The 23,295-nt window shown below is 38.5% G+C and overlaps 1 protein-coding gene across 1 annotated transcript in view; it reads right to left on the bottom strand.

The window, feature by feature from the left end:
• The window catches only part of LOC101740662 (protein N-terminal asparagine amidohydrolase), a 123,459-nt gene extending 100,381 nt beyond the window's left edge, over positions 1-23,078 (bottom strand). Inside the window, exon 1 of the mRNA XM_004932860.5 lies at positions 22,879-23,078. The gene's annotated coding sequence lies outside the window, so the exon portion shown is untranslated. The remainder of the gene's footprint in view (positions 1-22,878) is intronic.
• Positions 23,079-23,295: the final 217 nt, after the last annotated feature.

Below are 23,295 nucleotides of genomic sequence, written 5' to 3'. Positions count from 1 at the left end.
GGGTTCGACGAGAACGATGACCGGTGCTTGAGGTACCTAAAAGCACCGTTAGTGGATCGGGAGGGTCCGAAATGACGTGTTTGGGGCGACGTCGACTGCTTTCCATTCAGTCCGCAGGATCGGGAATGTCTTTCTAACCGAAATGGATTATTGCTTTAAAGCGTTAACAGGTGGTTAACAGGTTGGACGGCATACAAATTTGGGCTCACAATACGCCTTGCTACCAGTTTTACTAACATTTTATAAACTACATGATACGCTCTTGATATTCGGGTTAAAACTATCCTGGAAGTGCCAGAAACAACCTTACATTTTGCACATTGATAACAAGAGTGAAACTATTCAATAAAAGCGTTTAAAATTTTATTAAAGAGTAATGAGTTGTTTTGGGGGTTGGTGCTTCCCGCTTCCGTAGGTTTAACCCGCGATTCCCTACAAGTGACCCCTGGGTGGTGCTAAACGGGAGCCGAAAACATAACCGGTGGTAGGACTTAGTCCGACTGGCTGGCGACCACCCTCCAACTAGAGTCCGCCGCCAAATAGCCTAGCTGTGTTCCGGCGTGTGGGTTGGAGAGCCAGTTCTATCCCTTCCCTTTCCCCTTCCTTGTTGGGGGTGAGTCTTGGTTACGCCTGGAACTTGCGGAGCAGACGTGCGTGCGAACTCGCGGGGCGTGATTGTTTGACGGGGGTATAGGGAGACCCAGTGAAACGGTATCCGCTGCCGCCCGCCGGTCAGTAGGGGACCTGAACCCGGGTGTCTCTACTAAACTCCGCCCCGGGAAGCTGTCCCGCCAACCGGTGTAAAATTCTGCCGTGCGGTCGTCGTGCCGGAGTCGGAGACCGGAGTGGATCCCGGCGATCGCACGCAGAGTGGACTGGGGGCCCTTCCATGCCCTGCGTCAGTCTCTCACGCAACCCGTGGTCGAGCACGTACTATGTTCCGCGCTTCATTCAGGTGTTGCCTCGATCTCACCTCTAACATCCTACCTCTCCTAATCCTACTCTCCCGAAATATAACAACTTAATGAAGTCGAAAAAAAAGAAAAGGGTTTTACAGGCGGCTCCCCATTCCACATTTAATGTGGATTTCAACAATGTCAGGGGCCTACATAGCAACCTTGACGCCGTACACCACCACCTTGAGACGGCGCAGCCTGCCCTGCTTTTTTTAACGGAGACGCAGATATCTGCTCCGGATGATACCTCATACCTTGAATACCCCGGCTACGTATTGGAGCACAACTTCCTGCGTAAAGCCGGGGTGTGCGTATTCGTCCGGGCTGATGTCTGTTGTCGCCGTCTTCGGGGCCTCGAACAACGGGACCTGTCCCTCTTGTGGCTGCGCGTAGATCACGGGGGCCGTAGCCGAATCTACGCGTGCCTGTACAGGTCCCACAGCAGTGATGCAGGTTCAGCTCTGTTTGAACATGTGCAAGAGGGGACTAACCGCGTGCTTGAGCAGTACCCATCTGCGGAGGTGGTGGTTCTTGGAGACTTTAACGCTCACCACCAAGAGTGGTTGGGGTCCAGAACCACTGACCTCCCGGGTCGGACTGCCTACGATTTCGCCTTGGCCTACGGCTTCTCCCAGCTGGTGACACAGCCCACCCGTGTCCCAGATATCGAGGGGCACGAGCCTTCTTTGTTGGACCTTCTGCTGACCACAGATCCGGCCGGATACAGTGTGGTGGTCGACGCTCCGCTTGGATCGTCTGATCACTGCCTTATTCGTGCTGCCGTTCCACTCTCTCGTCCTGATCGTCGAACGACGACCGGGTATCGAAGAGTTTGGCGGTATATGTCAGCAGATTGGGATGGATTGCGTGAATTTTACGCATCCTACCCATGGGGGCGGTTCTGCTTTTCCTCTGCTGATCCTGACGTCTGTGCGGACCGTCTTAAAGACGTGGTGCTCCAGGGGATGGAATTGTTTATTCCCTCCTCTGAAGTGCCCGTTGGGGGTCGCAGCAGACCCTGGTATAACAATGCCAGCAGGGATGCTGCACACCTCAAGCGGTCCGCATACGTGGCATGGGATAATGCCAGGAGACGTCAGGACCCTAACATCTCAGAGGAAAGGCGGAAATATAACGCCGCTTCCAGGTCCTACAAGAAGGTTATTGCCAAGGCGAAGTCGGAGCACGTTGCTAGAATTGGCGAGCGACTGAAGAGCTATCCCTCTGGGAGCCGTGCTTTTTGGTCGCTCGCCAAAGCTGCAGAAGGAAACTTTTGCAGGTCTAGTCTCCCACCACTACGCAAGTCCGATGACAGTCTGGCCCATAGTGCGAAAGAGAAGGCTGACCTTCTGGTCAAACTCTTCGCCTCGAACTCGACTGTAGACGACGGGGGTGCCACACCACCGAACATCCTCCGGTGTGATAGTTCCCTGCCCGAGATCTGCTTTACACAGTGTGCAGTCAGGCGGGAACTCCGACTCCTGGACGTCCATAAGTCGAGCGGGCCAGACGGCATCCCTACAGTGGTTCTGAAAACGTGCGCCCCTGAGCTGACGCCTGCGCTAACGCGTTTGTATCGCCTCTCTTATTGCACTAACAGGGTTCCGTCTTCATGGAAGACTGCCCACGTCCACCCTATCCCCAAGAAGGGTGACCGGTCGGACCCATCGAGCTATAGGCCTATCGCGATAACTTCCTTGCTTTCCAAGGTGATGGAGCGAATAATTAATATACAACTCCTGAAGTATCTGGAGGATCGCCAGCTGATCAGTGACCGACAGTACGGTTTCCGTCACGGTCGCTCAGCTGGCGATCTTCTTGTATACCTTACTCACAGGTGGGCTGAAGCCTTGGAAAGCAAGGGCGAGGCTCTTGCTGTGAGCCTTGATATCGCGAAGGCCTTCGACAGGGTCTGGCATAGGGCACTTCTATCGAAGTTACCATCTTACGGAATCCCCGAGGGTCTCTGCAAGTGGATCGCTAGCTTTTTGGATGGGCGGAGCATCACGGTCGTTGTAGACGGTGACTGTTCTGATACCATGACCATTAACGCTGGCGTTCCACAAGGTTCGGTGCTCTCCCCTACGCTTTTCATCCTGTATATCAATGACATGCTGTCTATTGATGGCATGCATTGCTATGCAGATGACAGCACGGGGGATGCGCGATATATCGGCCATCAGAGTCTCTCTCGGAGCGTGGTGCAAGAGAGACGATCAAAACTTGTGTCTGAAGTGGAGAACTCTCTGGGGCGAGTCTCCGAATGGGGTGAATTGAACTTGGTTCAATTCAACCCGATAAAGACACAAGTTTGCGCGTTCACTGCGAAGAAGGACCCCTTTGTCATGGCGCCGCAATTCCAAGGAGTATCCCTGCAACCTTCCGAGAGTATCGGGATACTTGGGGTCGACATTTCGAGCGATGTCCAGTTTCGGAGTCATTTGGAAGGCAAAGCCAAGTTGGCGTCCAAAATGCTGGGAGTCCTCAACAGAGCGAAGCGGTACTTCACGCCTGGACAAAGACTTTTGCTTTATAAAGCACAAGTCCGGCCTCGCATGGAGTACTGCTCCCATCTCTGGGCTGGGGCTCCCAAATACCAGCTTCTTCCATTTGACTCCATACAGAGGAGGGCCGTTCGGATTGTCGATAATCCCATTCTCTCGGATCGTTTGGAGCCTCTGGGTCTGCGGAGGGACTTCAGTTCCCTCTGTATTTTGTACCGTATGTTCCATGGGGAGTGCTCTGAGGAATTGTTCGAGATGATACCAGCATCTCGTTTTTACCATCGCACCGCCCGCCACCGGAGTAGAGTTCATCCATACTACCTGGAGCCACTGCGGTCATCCACAGTGCGTTTCCAGAGATCTTTTTTGCCACGTACCATCCGGCTATGGAATGAGCTCCCCTCCACGGTGTTTCCCGAGCGCTATGACATGTCCTTCTTCAAACGAGGCTTGTGGAGAGTATTAAGCGGTAGGCAGCGGCTCGGCTCTGCCCCTGGCATTGCTGAAGTCCATGGGCGACGGTAACCACTCACCATCAGGTGGGCCGTATGCCCGTCTGCCTACAAAGGCAATAAAAAAAAAAAAAAAAAAAAAGAGTAGTTCTGCTCCAGAAGGCATAAGAAAAATACTCGTAAAAATTTAAACTGTGTATTAGAATTATGACAACATATTGTGTTTTTGCAAAAACATAGTCTATTTCACACGCTAAAGCCTTGTTCGGACTAGGCGAGTATTTTAGTCGAGTACCGAGTAATTTAGTAGCTAAATGTGTCTGCGCACCAAAAATTTAGTCGAGAAGGTTAGTAAATAATTTAGTCAAGTCAATCCATTTTGTTCTATTTTTACGGGCGAGTAGTGAGTAGTTTAGGCACTAAATTCTTCGATCAATAATACTACTAGATTCGCGATTAGCGCTTCAAAAACGGCCCGAAAAATAAGACCACAAATAAATTTGTGGTCTTATTTCAAATTAGTATGGTCCAATCATAGCCAACACTAAGACGTCAAAACGCTGCAATGCGCGTTCAAAAACTGAGTAAAAAACCACCGTAACACCAAGGTTTTGGAAGGAATATCTTTTTTTGGTAAATTTATATTATTAAGTGTTTTTCATAAAATAATAAACACAATTATATTGTAAATAAAACACAATTTACGAATATTGTAATTGTTTGGCCAATGTTTGCAACAAGGCACCAACTATTGTAACAAACATCACCTATTCTTGGACAGGGAATGCATAGAGTAGTTTTGTTATTTTATAATGTTATTTTTGTTTGTAGATTTCCTAGTAGCCTCTTTTCGCTGTGCACAATGGATATATATTGTCGCGAAAGAAAAAGGAGAAGAAATATAGAACCCTTATAAAAATTCTAGAATTGTTCAATGGTGGTGGCAAATCAGTGCAAAAAAGTATTAAAAAAACTTTATATGTATGTGTAAATATTTTAAGCGTATATGCTGAAAAGGATTTGTTTTCCGGGGGAAACGAACACAGCCATAAAATAAGCCTAAATTAAACTGATTATAGAAAAATTCATTGATATAAGATTACATTATATTTGTAAAAAAGAAACCGCTCATATAAAAATGACTTCTAAAAGACAGCTTTATAACAAACTGAATCTGTTTAAAGGTAATTAAACCTACATTATTGTTTTAATTACTTCTGTATAAAGAATACGTGGAAAACATGTTTCGTGTTTCCTTTCATATTTTTTTTACTTTATTCAATTTTATTTTTTATCTATTTGTTGTAATAGCGGCAATGTAAAATATTATCTACTACTTTTTTGAATCGGTCAAAAATAGTTGCGACCATACAAAACAAACCTAAAACAAATATGTATATTCTGCAACTCTATGTCTTTCAATACTTACTGTGTTCTGAGCATTGAAATGTAATACCAAGAACTACATCTAGTTCCACAATACAATAAGCACGAAATTTTAAACAAATATTTTTAACCTTATAACTTAGGTTTTAAGTATCATTTTAGAATAAATATTTTTGTACTGATGACTTTTTATGTTCAAGTGACATTTTAAATTTATTCCATAATATTCTTTTTCTGACAAAAGGACCTAAATATATATATTTTGCAATGGTAATTAAACTTTATGTTTAAGCATTAAGGTTTATAATAAACTGAAGTCGTTAACATTATTAAACTTTTTTCTAAGAAATGATGATGTTTTCGTGTCTGCAAACGTGGCCACTGGAGCGTCTTATTTTTGTTCCTGATCCTTAATCTAGTACTATTATTGATCGAAGACTAAATTACTCGGTACCCGACTAAAATACTGGCTTAGTCCGAACAAGGCTTAAGAGATGGCATCACTTTCAATAGCATATTTTTCGTTTAAGTAGTTACGACAAAAATTGTCAATGTGCGAAATATTCTACTGAATAAATTAAACATGTGCAATCAGAAGACATGAATAAATAAACAAAGCCACCGTTTTTTATATATTACATTAATTATACTGATAATAATGAGCACAGCTATCAATTGCTTGTATTACATTTTACTTCGTGTCTGTAATGTATTTATAAACACTGATATACATAGTTATAATTAAAATAACTTTTACTGTTTTTATTGTCATTTCCGACGTTTCGATACTTTACAGTTTTCGTGGTCACGAACGGAAATCATATAAGAACATTAAACCGTAAAAACGGCTTTAATTATACCTATAATACAAAACTGACGAAGCCCGAAGACAATACTGTGGATATATTTATTATACATCTTATACATCTGTTATATTCTTGTAAAGCCATATATTCATATTTTCCTTTAATGAATGAACCAAAAATAATAAAATACTTAAATCTTAATATAATTGCTATGTAACGCTTTAATTAATTATATATAATTTTCTTAAATTTAAAATAAAAAAACATTAAAAAACTAAATTTATGACAGTGCAATCGAAGCATAAATAAGTATTGTCTAATAAAGCTGTAAAGTATATATAAATGCACACACTTCGTTGCCTAAGTATTTTATTAGCAGTACATACTAACAGACTAAGGGCTTCGCAATTAAACACGGTGTGATAAAAGTAATAAATAAGCTATGTTTGAAACTGAATTCAAAAATAGACAACTGAATTCAAATACAGTAGGCAGCGGCTTGGCTCTGCCCCTGGCATTGCTGAAGTCCATGGACGACGGTAACCACTCACCATCAGGTGGGCCGTATGCTCGTCTGCCTACAAGGGCAATAAAAAAAAACTTTAAAAACACGCTATTTTTAACTAACTATCATAGATTACTTCATAACGAAATACGTTCTATTATTTTACGCTGTGTCCGCAATTATAAAAGTTTGTTGAAATTAATTTTTTTTTTAATATCAGCGAGATTTTATATTCATTAAATCTCAGATAGTTACAACGGAACGTAATCTGCTCTAGACGACCCAATAATTAAATTAATGAATGATAATTTCTATGTTTACACTTACCTTGAAAACGATATTGAAATATAGCGTAAAAACAAAATATTTATTTATAATCTAATCCAAGTTGTTACATAGTAACCTATTGATAGATCATATCGAAACAGTAAACAAAATCAGAAGCGCACCAAAGATGGGCAGTTTATTGAAGTGCCGTAGGGCACGAATAATATTTCTGTTTATTTATTTTATACGAAAGGCTACCGTGCTCCTCGCTCTCACGACTCAATCTAATAAATAGCATTGGTATTGCTGGAAAAGATATTCAGTAATAAGATATCCAGTGGCGGGATATACGGTTCTAGTGTTGGCGAACGATAATGGGAAATTATTGACTCCGCATTTCAAATAAAGTACCGAACGAATCCCATAGAGATATCCCAAGCTCAACGCAATTCATTTGGCGGTAAATAAGAATTAGCGAGACGCTATTCAATGGCTCGTTAAAGACGGACCTGTTCCGATGCGGAGATCCAAATGTTTGTTGTTACAAATTCCGCTTATGTCACTGTAGGACACGACTAGAAAGTGTTGCCGATGTAACGACAGACTGTCACGCCACCTGAGAACCAGACAATGTGGACAACACAACGAATGGAGTATTAATTTAGGTAAACCCAGAGGCGCGGTCACGCATACCTATACCGTTTTCGTACCTCGGGCTGTAACATTACAATTTTACGTATGAGTCAATGATAGCTCTCATTTAGTCCAGTAGTAATGTTTGTAGCACACAAACATTGAAACAGTATGTTTTTTATGAAGTCTAGACAAAACGAAAAACGTAATCAAATTGCAAATCTAATTTTATCATTGCTTCGAAATTGTTTCGAATGCGAATTCCCCACATTTCACAGTCACACCTGCTTCTCATAAATACCGTTAGGAGTCAATTTAAAAACGGGCCTCGCCTTTTATCATCGGCGCAATATCTAAACATATTACCCTAGTACATTATTACTGTATCATAAACGCGTCTCATCTCCGCCTGTTTTATGATCGGAGCGGGACTCACGATGGTAATTTCATAGGACATTTATCGGTGAAAGCTGGGAACGATTTGTAGGGCTCAAGGCGATAAGTGGCCGATTTTATGCCAATAAAAATGGCGTAATGTCACTTATACAATTTTCTGGTCAGAGCTCTTGACATCGATGCTGGAAATTCTTTGCATCTTTGTAACAGTTCATTTGCTGTCTAATAAATTATGCTTTAAATGTATGTATTAAAACATACTTTTATGATTAAATTTAATGTTTATACTGTCATTTAAAAAAAATAAGGTAAAATGATTCATTATATACTTTTAATAAGCTTTGGCGTATGTAAAAACGTGGTAGGTAAGTAATATAAGTTGGTGATTTGTTCATAGGAGTTTCTCATATTACTACAATGCATACGGTATAAGATATAAAAATTTTGTAGCTCCATATATTCATAGGAAACTTTTTTTTTTTTTTTTCAAATAAAACCGGAATCAAAATTATCGTAAATTTCATTGTCCGATTGGTATCGATTCCACTTGATTGTACTATAGTCTTGTAGTTAACGTTTACGATAATCAAACAAATACGGATAGCTATCCGATTACACAATTTAATTTTATTATCAACGTTACGAATTACTTTTGACTACCTGCTCCCTAGTAATAATTTACATATTCCACATTATTTTCTTCCACCGCGCTTGTTGTTTTTATTTCACTGTCAAAGGAAGGATATAGAATCGATTTACATAATTAACATTTACATTTAAAACTTTGTATTTAAATGAGAGTCCATTGTAATGAAGGTGTAATATGTATTTCTGTCGAATTCCATCAACGAAACTTCGTAAAAAAAACCCATTCCAAACGAACATTTAAAACTACCCTACATTAATTACATTGTATTTTGAAAACGGAAACTCAAAACTGTTTTCATACGGACAATCAAATTGCACATTACCATATAGCTTAATTTAAATACTGATGGTAGGACCACTTGTGAGTCCGCGCGGGTAGGTACCACCACCCTACCTATTTCGGCCGTGAAGCAGTATTGCGTTTCGGTTTGAAGGGCGGGGCAGCCGTTGTAACTATACTTGAGACTTTAGAACTTATATCTCAAGGTGGGTGGCGCATTTACGTTGTAGATGTCCATGGGCTCCATTAACCACTTAACATCAGGTGGGCTGTGACCTCGTCCACCCATCGAAGCAATAAAAATAAAAATCCGTTTGTACAAACAAAGATTAAATAGTGGAATTCGAACACTGCCACAAAGCAGACGGTACATCAACATGAGTATACGTTCAAATACGCTTGGAGCAAGTCGATGCTCACTAGCCGTACCATAATTACGTACTATCATCAATGCGGTACTGGTTTATTGAAAGGCTGCTTGAGAGGCGGGGGATATTAAGATGATGGCCGGCTTGTAATTTGTAATTTGATGAATTAAGGAACACACCCGCGGACTCAACGTAACGTAATGACGGTCGCCTAAAAATTGAAACAAAAATAAAAACCGACTTCAAATAGAAAAAAAAAAGATATTCCAAAACAAATTAATATACACTAAAAACAATAATAATCGAAATCGGTTGGCGTCATATTGAGTTATTAAGTTATTCGTCTATACTTAATGCAAATTGAAGACTTATATGGTTTCCTCATGGATACCATTATCAGAACTGGACTAAATTGGAATAGGATCACACGGGAAGCGTCAGCTTTCTAATAAAAAAAGAATCATCAAAATCGATTCAACCAGTCACAAGTTACGAGGCAACAAACATAAAAAAGAACATACAGTCGAATTGAGAACCTCCTCCTTTTTTGAAGTCGGTTAAAAAGGTAAGGAACGCGCGGCATCCGAGCACGATTCACGCTGAAGGCTTCAACAAAACTTACAATAACGATCGATCGCTCAAATTTTTAAACAATAAACTATGAATAAAGGACGACGACGGAATTTAAAAAATATATTATTTTGAATGAAGTACGTTCAACGATGCATTTGTAGAGTATTGGAGTTCTTTGGGCATATTGCTCGAAAGGAGGGTAACAATCTTGAGCAGCTAATGTTGACAGGCAATATAGACGGCAAACGTCCCAGAAGACGCAGTCCCACTAGATGGTCGGACCAAATTCGATTTTGTCTGGACATCAAGTTCTACGATCCCCTCCGCGAGGCCAAGGATCGCAGCAGATGGAGAGCAGGAGAACAATCGTACAAGAGAGATAGAAACAGCGGGATCGACGCAAGGAGGAGACGATCTACCAAGTCAATAAAGTTAAAATTTCAAACGAAATATAAAAAGTAGTTCTTGTACCTAAAGTCCGAAGAATAAAATCTAACAGGAATGGCGTCTTCGCGATACTGCGAATGCAATAAAGGCGTTTTAGGAACACAAAATTACATACACGATTGTTGAAGATGTACACTTTTTTTTTATATTGTTGTAAAAATGCACAGATTCGAGTTTTTTTTTTATTGCTTAGATGGGTGGACGAGCTCACAGCCCACCTGGTGTTAAATGGTTACTGAAGCCCATAGACATCTACGACCCACCTTGAGATATAAGTTCTAAGGTCTCAAGTATAGTTACAACGGCTGCCCCACCCTTCAAACCGAAACGCAATACTGCTTCACGGCATAAATAGGCAGGGTGGTGGTACCTACCCGCGCGGACTCACAAGAGGTCCTAACACCAGAAAAAAATTCCACCAGTAAAAAGTATGCCATGTTTACTTTGAAGTTCAAGCCTGAGCTGTATGGAAATTATAACCCATTCTCACTTTCAAACCGCAGCGCAACTTCGATAGCAGACAGGTATAGACAGGACGACAATGCCGATCGGTGTACTAATAAAAACACTATACCGGCAATTCGAAATCTATGATTTACAGTTGAGAGTATCCGTCGGCTTGTACCGTCGTTTCCTACAATGGATTATTTATTTGAAAGTCGGATGACAGTTAAACATGATAGGCTTGGCATAGGCGTGTCGACCAAACCCACGTTTGGCTGGTGCCTTGTACTGCCCGTGAGAACCAATAATGTTCCTTGCTTGCTTCGCATGTTCCACTCATTATCGACTTTTGTTCGCTCCGTAGACACATGTCGAACATATTAAGCGAATGTAAATATTATTCATTCAGTGTCTATTTTTCAACCTTGTCGTTTGTAATGACAATCCCTGTAGCAACAACATGTTTGACGAATTAGACGAATATTCATTGTTAAGAAAAGGAATGCATCAAGCAAAATAGATATGAAGTACAGATAACTCTCATACATATAACACGGTATATACGATCCTTTTTTTCCTACTTATACTGATAGCCTTGAGAGGCTAAATCAGCGTTACCCTAGCGTGTAGATGAGCTCTCGGGGCTCAAACCGGAGGTGTTGCTAACACTGGCCCTAGCAAGAGCAGTGTTTCGCAGAATCTATCTAACTAATCTTCGTGTCTCAAAATGTGGTCACATTCACCTTGAGATGGCTAGGCTCTGATCACTAGCAAATGGGGTCGCATATTCATTCACACACACACACACACGTACAAAAAAATAAAAAACACATATAAAATTATATTGACTAGTCACAGTAACGTAAATACTTACATCCATTTAAAATTATAACTAATTTCTCCTTCATAACTCATTAGCGGGAGTCGAATACAGATTATAATTCAACTGTCTACCACAACCTTTCGTCGATTTACGTAGGACTGTTGTTCATAGATTATGATAGGAATGCGTTTGTTAGTTAAATAATTTGCGAATATAAATTCCACGGTTCGCCTTTAAGATGGGTAAATCGAAATAAGTCTAGACGGTCAAGAACACACGCACCTTCTGATTGTTAAAAGATTTTTATGATATCGTCTGACCTCAAATCTAACTATAACATTTAAATATGATCAATTGGGTTCCGATATTGGACAATAACGTGAACGCATGCCGCCATTTTAATTTGCCATTTCTTCTCTATACTGTAGCCCTTTTTTGGCATTCTCTTTAAGAGTTTAATTTTATATTTAATAACCATGTAAAATAAACTCCAAGTTGAAATAAAAGTTTTTTATTATGCCAAATCGTTTATTGAGCACCCCAACGCGGCGGCGGGTTCTACTTACTAACATCCCGACATTTTGAAGCAAAGCAGTAACTAAGTTATAATATTCTAATTTAATTAAGAAATGAATTTCGTGTCAAGACGACATACATGTTGTAGTTTCTATCGGTAGCCGCTGAGATCAGACAGACTGGTCTGTGGTAAGCTGCGCGCATACGCCTTGCCTGTATACGTCGTATAATTAAAATCCGTAATAAAACCTAAATACAATGTCCAAGTAAGGACTTTTATATTACATGATAATTAATTAGTATTTATAAAATTACTTATATACTGGTGGTAGGACCTCTTGTGAGTCCGCGTGGGTAGGTACCACTGCCCTGCCTATTTCTGCCGTGAAGCAGTAATGCGTTTCTATTTGAAGGGTAGGACAGTCGTTGTAACTATACTGAGATCTTAGAACTTATATCTCAAAGTGGGTGGCGCATTTACGTTGTAGATTTCTATGGGCTCCAGTAATCACTTAACACCAGGTGGGCTGTGAGATCGTCCACCCATCTAAACAATAAAAAAAATCTTTATATTTTGAATGACTCGGTGATGCAGTAGTTAGCTTCATGACTGTTGCGCCGAGAATCGCGGGTTCGATTCCCACATCGGGCAAACATTCGACGAAACATGACGAAGTTTAATATGTATGCAAAAGATATTTATCCCACTGAAGAGAAAGCGTTATTACGCAGACTCTTTTGCCTATGTTGAGAAATCATTTTATTTATAAATAAGATTATGACATCATCGTCAAAATATTCAACAAAAACTGTACAAAAATCTTCACCGAAATCTTAATATACGCTACGCTATCACATCCACACGTACACCACAAATAAATAAATATCTTTAATTTTTGACCTATCAAAAAAACATTCAATTATCAAAAGGGTTTTTATATTAAATACCTACAAAACCTATATACACAGCCCAATGAGTTTCTCGCCGGATCTTCTCAGTGGGTCGCGTTTCCGATCCGGTGGTAGATTCTGCGAAGCACTGTTCTTGCTAGAGCTAGTGTATTTTTTTGGAACGAAGTTCCTTATGGGACAATGCGGAGGGGTACCCTAACTGGGAAAAAACGTCCGTAACGTAAGATTTTTATTAGTAATGCACACATCTTAGGGCGAAGCTAAAATAGCCTGTCAAGGCTATCAGCATAGGTAGGAAAAAACCTACAATCATATGCAATAAAACGTAAATTGAATTTGCAAATAAACCCGAATGCTATTAGGTTTCTAAAGCAATACAAAAGGCACAAATCCTTACGCAATAATACACCTTTACACAAATGCCATGCAAATTAGATTATCCCGAGCGATCTAAACATTATAATCAAGAATCGATGGCCTTTACTACGTTAACAGATTACGAAGCTTTCTAAGCAATGGGAAGAAAATTATAATCCCTTGTATAGTTCCAAAATTGGCAGTAACCATTCCCTTTAAAGCCATTAAGAACCACTTAATAACCTTTGTCTAACCTTTCATCGGTACTCCGTAAATGGATTATTTATATTGCAACGGCGCTGGCTAGCTGCGAGATGAATTGATTTGATTTAAAAGGATTTTAATATGGACAATTACTTTTACTGGAAATCTATTGGAGAGGCCTATGTTCAGCAGTGGACGGCGATAGGCTGAAATGATGATGATGATGATGACTTTTACTATAAATTAAATAGTTTTAATTCTGGATAAATGTACACCAGGAAAAGAAAAAAGTTTTCGCCATCTTTATCTATAAAATAAATAATATTTGAGTATATGTTTGTAATAATAAAAAAATATTATGTGGTGTCGTGGGACACCCGGTAGGAACGAAGTTCCTTCGGCTAATGTAGAATCGACACAAATTGCAAAAAAAATCGTGCTCAATTTTATGTAGGTTTTCTTGATTTTTCTCTTAAATTTTGCTGATTAGTTTTTATTTAAGTACAAGAAAGTATTTAGGAAATTAAGTATTTTAGGAAATAATAAATTACTTAAAATAAAAAAACATCGTAATTCAAATTATCAACTAAAATAACAAAATATGTCTCTTTATTTTTGTTTAACATAAAATTACATAGAAATAAAAAAATTGAAATAATAATAGAAAGAGAATGGATGAGAGAACGAAAAGAAAGAGGGAGAAAGAGAAAGGTATTATACACTACTCGCTTGTGTATGCGACTGTCGCGCCTGCGCACGTCTCATTTAACGGTTTTATTCCACGCACTTTTTTCCACGGATTTTTTCTTACGGTTTTACTATCACATTTTTTTCAGTTCGGTCGCGCAGCAAAATCCCTATCCTCTCCAAGCCTGCCGTAAGGAACTTCGTTCCAATAACCCCTTTTTACTAAATGCGTAAGTACATATACCACGGTACATATACCAAAATATTTTTATGTTTGTCTGTCTGCTTGTTCCGACTAATCTCTGGAACGGCTGGACCGATTTTGAAGAGACTTTCACTGATAGGTAGCTGATGATATGAGTAACTTAGGCTATTTTTTTAGACTAGCTTCGCTCCGCGTCGTCTCACGCGGTACGACAATAATCGCGGGTATCATCTCGGGACTCAGCTATCAATAATAAAATTTAATGTTTCCGAAGCGAAGCGAGGGCGGGTCGCTAGTAAATCATATACTCCTGCTGAAACTCTTTGCTGAATTCGACGAGTACGGTTACCGGTGTCCCTAAGTCTGCTCCTAGTGTTAGAGCTGAAGGCGTCTAATACAAGAGTTATTGGATCTGATGGATCCGTAAAGCCGCTATTTGATATTTGAATGAAAATCAAACACGAAAAAAATATAATCTGCGTAATATACGGTGTTAGGGCGCGTCTTGTGAGCCCGCACGGATAAATACTGTCAGCCGCATGTGTCTCCTGCGAAGCAGTAATGCGTTTAAGTTTGAAAGTTGGGACGTGAGTGATGATATTTACGTGTCTATGGGCTCAGGTAACGACAGCAGATGTGCTGCGAGCTCATTCTCGCGTCGAAGCGATAAAAAAATGTCTAACCATCACTTGGCGAACTAAGCAATAAAAAAATATCTAATCATCACTTGGCGAAGACAGCATAGTTGCCGCCAATCACTTTAGAAGACAAGTATAGAGTCGCAATTGCTGGGAATAATGAGTGTCTGAACGTTTAAGAAGTAATATTCATATATTTTTTTCCTAACTGAACGTGGGTAGCTTAAGGGGCATATCCAACGAGTAGGTGGGCTTACGGCCGCAACTTGAAAGAATTTGCTAACACTAGTCCTAGCAAGTCATATTCTGAATCTACCACCGGATCGAAATCGCTAAACACACAAGATCTGGAGAGAAACTCAGTGGGTTATGTCTATGGGCTACATTAAACTGTATTATTAAGCTATTGCATAGCTTTTATCGCGGGCTTTGAGCGCGTCGACCGAATCAAGAAATTCCGTAACAAAAATAAAAGCTAACACCCCCCACTCCGCCTACCATGTAGCTCGCGTTCAAAACATTCACATGTTGCGCTTGTGTAGTATTTGTGAATAAGCGCGCGGCGTGACGTCGCACTGAATGCGCATCATGAAAAATCTGCTCATCTCTCTCTCGCGCGGTCTAGCTTATGAGTGTGAAGGAGACAGTTAATGTTTTGCTTTTGTAAATGTTTATAAATATAGCGTTGTCTTATTATTGTTTTAATATTAAATTATTATTGTCTAATTATAATTGCATAAGTTGATAAAAAATGCTATGCAATAGATTTACCGCGGCAGTCCCCGAGTGCCATTATTTTTTTTTTATCTCTACGACACGCGAAACCAAAAAAAAAACACACATTATTAACTTTATAACTTATAAACTTATAAAAATAAACCTGCCTCCGATGTAAAGTTAATTACACGAAACATAAAGAGGTCGACAGGACATGAACTATAATTTTAGTTATTAAACCCTTAGAGTATCACATAATTCAGAGTTCATAATGTGAATGGCCCATTAAGCTTACCTTGCCTGTCTCATTATATCGAGGCATTGTGCCGTTTAGGTTTAGCGCAGACCGGCCTCAATGCATACCTAAACGATGGGATGCACAGATACCTTAATTGACGAGAACTTGAGTTCCCGAAACCTTAGAACCTGCATAATAATGGTGCATAATCCCTTATCGAGAGTCTTAGTTAAGGCGGTGGGTGTGAGACGTGATTTTCAATGTTATATAACCTTAGATGTCGGCAAAACATTCATCAAACATTTAATTACAATTACATTCAATCTAAGAATTCTAGCGTATTGTATCTTAAAAAATGTAGTGTGAGCTTAGTTATTGCATACATTAAACGTATTTTTAATGTTAAATAAATAAAACGCTACTCCTCTTTTAAATATCATTGAAATCTGTAGTCAAAAAACAATCAATGCAAAACCATGAAATATCTTGATGTCTCTGTGACTCGCTCACATTTCGAATGGTGATTTAGTTAGGTCGTTTTTTTTAGTAACTACCCTCTTCCACCGAATTGAAAAGTTTTTTTACTCAATCGTTTTTCTGAATAGATTTGTAATTTTCTTGCAAATTTAAATAAAAAGATTTTGAAAGTTTTTTAAATCAATCGTATCTTACGACAGATGACCAAGATTTGTGTATTCCAGATCTCTACTATAATCAATATGTTTATTCTATTGAATTAATCATTATTTCACCGATAACACTTTATGTACTATCCGTGCAATTTTAATAATATATATAATTGATTTCAGAATTGAAAACTACAACGTCGCCTTAAGCCAGAGTAGAGGCTGCAGTTAATAGCGTCTAGCTCACAATACGTTAATTAAATCGTCTAGTATCGGGCAAAGACGCAGGCGTGCATCTGGCTAACGGGCGCACACGACGCGACATACCAAACCTTGTACAGGACACGGTGAATTGTCAATTCGTACGACTCGTAACGATCCGAATGTAATTTAAAGCATTATATTATGTATATTAGTATTCTCTCTCTCTTCAATCGGTCCCTTATTGCTGAGGATCGTGACTCCGTCCGATTCCGTCAACTAGTTGTCTTCATCGATCCCGTTCTGTAGCTTGGTGGAGTGCGTCGCTGACAGGTATTTCCCGGTCATCGTCCTCGTCGAACCCGTCGCTTGCGACGAAGGGCTCAGCGAGAAAATTAACCCATAGACACAGCCCACTGAGTTTCTCGCTGGATCTTCTCAGTGGGTCGCGTTTGCGATTTTGCGAAGGACTGCTCTTGTTAGGGTCAGTGTTAGCATCACTCCGATTTGAGCCCCGTGAGCTCACCTACTAGGGAAAAAAAGGTATTTTTAGTTACTCCGCTATTTGGTCCGCCCATCGTTTGGGACGTCTACCCCTAGACCTTTTTTCCTCGATTTTACCGGTCACCACATGGCTTTTCAAATTGCTGGTATCCCTGCGTGCAACATGACCAAAATACCGCAAAAATATTCTTATTATTGATATCAATATTATTACTATTAACGAATGTTTATTTAATAAGGTTTGCTTCGATTGTTTTTTTTCCTTCAAGAAATGCCGACTACGTAGTAGGTAGTCTCAATTCGGCTTGAAGGATGGAGCAGCCGTTGTAAAACGCTCACTTAGAACTATTACCTCGTTGTGGGAATTTACGTTGTTGGTATCTATGGGCAGCGGTGAGTATTTAACACAAGGCGAGACGTGAGCTCGTGTAAAGCATGACCGTGCTCTGGAGACTGAGTATTATAACAACAAAGAAATTCTTAATACCAAAGGGCGCAATATGTTGAACAAAGTATGCACAACAATAAGTATGAGCTTCAGTAACTTGTCATGTCGATCAAGACAAGGGGCCTGGTAGACTGACACAAAACTCCAGTGATGCAAGGATGATGATGTGGATATAAATTTTGAATTCAGCAAATTTGCTAATTTATAAATTTTTCAGGTGTGGTTTTATCACACAATTCTTTAGGATTGTTCGATCATGGACGCCAGCCTCGCGAGAGACACAGCGAAATCGCTGCCTATCTTTGAGGACTCTGCGCAACTCATTTGAAGCAGCACATGTCATAGCGCCCGGGAGACAAGGCAGAGAGATTGATTTTAGAACCGGAAGATACGTGGCAAAAAATATCTCTGGCAACGCATCGTGATAACTAATAACCTGTTTAATGGTTTTCTAATACAAAGAATCACAAACCATTTATTAACTTTTTTGAGCCTCTATTTTTTTCAATGCTCTGTTATCAAATTTATAAGTCTAGAAATTGACGTATTAAAAGCACGTTTCTTATAAACTAATGTCTTTGCATACCGTTAACCGTATCATAACCTCTAAACCACTTACCTATTGTTCAAACATAATTATTTGTGTGTGCAAATGAATCTGAAATGATTTATGTTAATAACAGAAACGCTAATAAGTACTCTACAGATGGAAGGCGGTATTTACGACCGTTAATATGAAATTATAATTAAATTTTCTAATATGTGACGCAACCGTGGCAATCATTGTTTATTTATTTCAAGGAGAAACTGCTGCCAGGTAACGAAATATAAGTATTTGAGTTACACTAAACACGTATTGTATTGATGTGTGAATATGACGCCATTGAAATTTTCCACTAAGAACAATGTAATAAATAGCATAGATTGTAGATATAATAAAGAATTAATTTTTCAAAGTTTTTGTGTATCGATTATCTGGTTAGTCTTCATATATACTATGAAATCTAAATTTAGGTTTCTAATTAAAGTTTCTAAGGTCTCAGGCGCGTGAAAATAATAAATTATGCACTTTTATTACAAATATCAAGAAATAGTATTACGAGACTTAGTGAACTTAGCTTAACAAACAAAAAAGAGGCACTGCATTTTTTTATTATTTTAATCGGCTTCTACCTATTTTCAGTTGCCAACTGATGGTCTGGACTGGTCTAGACCCTAGACTTAATAAAAAGGAAGTCGCTCGTCCTATAAAAACGGAACGCTTTTCCGGTCAAACAACATTTGCTAATACGAAGGTTATAAATACGCGATTTAAGGATAAAACAGCGATAGGATGCCTTTTTATGAGCGTTTATAGTTTAGAGTTTATTGCTTGCTCGCAAATTGGTTGCAATGAATACGTTTTATTACTACAGTGGACGCGCTTCCACAGATATTTCTTTCGAGTCGTCGTGGCCTAGAGGATAAGTCGTCCCGGTGCATTCGTATCTAGCGATGCACCGATGTTCGAATCCCACAGGCGGGTACAATTTTTACTAATGAAATACGTACATAAGAAATGTTCACGATTGACTTCCGCGGTGAAGGAATAACATCGTGTAATAAAAATCAAACCCGCAAAATTATAATTTGCGTAATTACTGGTGGTAGGACCTCGCGTGAGTCCGCATGGGTAAGTACCACCGCCCTGTCTATTTCTGCCGTGAAGCAGTAATGCGTTTCGGTTTGAAGGGTGGGGCAGCCGTTGTAATTATACTGAGAACTTAGAACTCATATCCCAAGGTGGGTGGCGGCATTTACGTTATTGGGCTCTAGTAATCATTTAACACCAGGTGGGTTGTGAGCTCGTCTATCCATCTAAGTAATAAAAAAATTAATATTAGATAACGTTTTTTTTGCACCAATTATACCTTAGTTTTGACCATGAAATTAATTATGAAGAAATGGCTATTTGATAAATTATAATTATTCCAACGGTAAGATATGTGAAGCAGAAATTTGCGTTCTAATATGAGTAAGATAATCATATTAAAACGCGAATTTTCTACTTCACATTCAATAAAGATGAGACATTCAAAAGTGCATGCTTTAATACACGCATTCGTGACAGTCAAACATTTCGATTTGAAGAGTGGGGACGGATTTATACAATAGAATTATGACTATGAATGCTTGTCTCAAGATAGTGAGGGCATTCACCTTTGGATATCTATGGGTGAGTTCTTAAGTCCGCTTGACATCGGCCGTGATCACCACCTAATGTTACTGCTGACAGAATTAACATACTTCGCAAGTTCTGTGCACCTATCTTCTTAAGCGAGATTTTGGTAGTTTTCCAATTACAGAGCATAATGCGACTTAGTGACGCACAATGCCGAATTATGCTGAAGCTTAATTGGAACGTGAATTCGTTTTCAAATGCATCAGCAGAGTGCGCTAAGTTAGCACAGTTTTAATTAACATTGATTATTTCTAAGAAACTACGACGAAACGAAAGTCTTACAATTTTTTTCAACATTAAATAATATTACTAACGATAATATAAACAAAATTTCGATCAATGCCAACTTAAAGAAAAAATACTTGTCAATTTTCTGTCACTGAGTCATTATCGATTGCGAGTATCACGCGAGAGCAGTACTTTTGAGTGTGCTCGATTGTGCGAAGCGTTGCTGTAGTTGGAACATTCAACGTTGAGCATTATGCCGCATAATGCGCTCTTGTGCTGTAATTAGAAAACTACCATTATCTGCCTTTCCTAAATAGTTATACCTATCATTTTTTTCTCTCAGTCGATTTTCTTTTTTGTTTGGTTAGATGTAAAAATTCTACAACTTTGACTACTTTACGAATCATCCGTTTCGGTATCGGGTCTAAGAAACTCGCTCCTACGCCCCTATGCCTCTTAAGCATCCCTAGTCCTCTTTGTCGATAACTGAGTCCTTTTTTTCCCTACTAGGAACAAGCCGTAACATTCGAACTAATAGCGCATCTAAGTAAGTTACGCAGAAAGTACAGCCATGCTGATAACGAATGTCCTTCCATGTCGAGCGTAGAAACCGAACCTCACCGTCGATCAGTGGCTTCATCAAAAAAATACCCAGGGCCAGAAAGATCAAATATCTGGGAACTATCCTACATACATGAGTAGTGAGTGTGTCCGCGATCCTTTAATGCACAAAAAAGTTTTAACTGCTCAAATTATTGATCCTAAACAACTCATTAATCATAAAAGGAGTATAAGCATTGTAAGTGAAACAGAAAAGGACATAAACCTTTTCACCAGTGCCTTCCATCCAGAAAAACAAAATCTATTCCCAAGGGTTTTTCTACATTAACATTAGTGAAGCAGTTATGAAACTAGTGACATTTTAAAATTGTTGCCTTACCATATGCTATGCTCTGAAAAATTAAACACAAAATCAAATTCATTGGAGAGGTCCCCATTTTAATGTCCAGCGTTTATCCCAGCCACCAGCAAACCAGAACAAATGATTGAGTCTTTCAGAAATAAGCAGAAAGTAACAAGAGTTGTAATAATTAAGCTAAATGTGGGTTGCAATCAACATATGTCTGAATAAATTAATATATATAAATAACTAAATTAATATCAAATAATTACTCACAGTTGCGTACTTCTTTTTGTTCACTTAATACATTTCATGAATCTTGGTACATTAGCAAACTTTAGCTTTCGAGTCATCCCAAGGTTAATAATGTTGCAACCCGTAAATACATTGTATGTACATACACAAATCTACACAGAATACACATATATTTCTACATAAAATACATAACCATAAGCTCAATTATTTTACAATATTAAATAAATAAGACATGATATAGGCATTAGTGCAGATAATGTGATAGGAGCACACACTGATAAGCTACAATTATCATTAAACCTTTCCTTTGACAATATTTCATTCAGACATTATATTTATTAAGTATCATGGGGTGAAAAGCTACATATTTGGTTTAATAGACATTTTTGCAACTCTAGAGGAAAGCTATTTAAAATTTGGAATAAAAAATCATAACAAAAAACTTCTTGAGTTATTTCAATAGGGTAAACTTAATCAAAGTCCAATTAAAAACATTGAATTGTTGATACTAACACCAAATAAAATGGACCTTTAATTGCAAGGAAAATGTTGTGTATTAAGGGAAATGTCACTTAAACCAAATAAGGCCTTTCACCCCTCAATATTATATAAAAAAAAAATATATTAACCGGTATGACCCAGTTTACGTATTCTTAATATACTGAACACTGATCTGTTATGATAGGATATTATCAATCCCATTGTGTCATTCCATTCCTAGCATGTTTTACAAATGACCAAGGATATAATAATAACTAAATTAAAACAACAAGCTGTAGACTGTTCACAGTATTAGTCACCTGCACAAGTCAGCAACAATAAGATATGAATGTGATTTTAAAATTCAATTTCCTACTTTTTAAGTATTTATACTCAAATAAATAATTGATTACTCATCAAAAATAGCAATATTACATTTGATTAAAATCACATGAAATTACATGGGCTTTCAATAATATAACAATTCTAAATATATAAATCACTAATCTAATCACTAATCACACTATTACAACTTACACCTAGTCAATGTTTTGGGTAGTATGGGAATGAAACAATTCGCACATTAATTCAATATATTATTATATATCATCCAACTGATTGATCACATCAAATCCAATAAATAATTATATTTTAGGTACACAGTTCTTAAAATCTGCCGTAGGAGAGCGATTGACCGTATTCCTGCCATAAGTGATAATTATGCGCGACCCTAACCACTTGGTATCAGGAAGTAGTTTCGCCTATGTGCAAAGGCAATTAAAAAAACAGCAATACAATATTATTATAACCCGCAAAGATTTGCGTTACCATGGTAACCAAAACACCAATGCCAGCTGATGTTCATAACAAACGTATTTAGATAGAACTGTAGCTTAATATTATACGGGGAATTTATTACTGATCAATCTAAAACGATACGAAAACAAATATGAACATATTCATTATAATTATCAACAGTGAATATTAGTTTTATACATAGATACAAGAATATAACCTAAAAATGTTATTACGAATGATTTTTAAAAACATACCCATATGTCATTTTCCCAGAATATGTTGAGGCTCTGATGCACACCTAGTAAAATAAGTCAAAACTTATTCATTTTTTCCCAAAAAAGACTACATGAAATGAACCAAAACTATAAACACAAAATGCTAAAAACAAAACTGCTGCTATTTGTCACATTGATTTTTTTTTTATTTTGATTCGTCCGTTGGGCAGGCAAAGAGTGCAATACCTATACATCCAAAGCTTTTATAATTAAGGCTGAATGTCTATTAAATGTTATGTAATATTGAACTGATTTTGGAAGTGAAATAAAATAAAATTAGGTGAAATAAGAAAACACTATTTATATTGGATAAAATAAAGTAAAAAACTTTTCTGTAAAATGGTGGAACTTCACTAAGAATTCAAAAATTAGGGAAGAGCTCCCAAAATCACTCCC

The sequence above is a fragment of the Bombyx mori genome, chromosome 11, assembly GCF_030269925.1.
Source record: "Bombyx mori chromosome 11, ASM3026992v2".
Taxonomy (NCBI): Eukaryota; Metazoa; Arthropoda; class Insecta; order Lepidoptera; family Bombycidae; genus Bombyx; species Bombyx mori.
The sequence above is the reverse complement of the archived record's forward strand: the minus strand, read 5'-3'. Positions and strand labels throughout refer to the sequence as shown.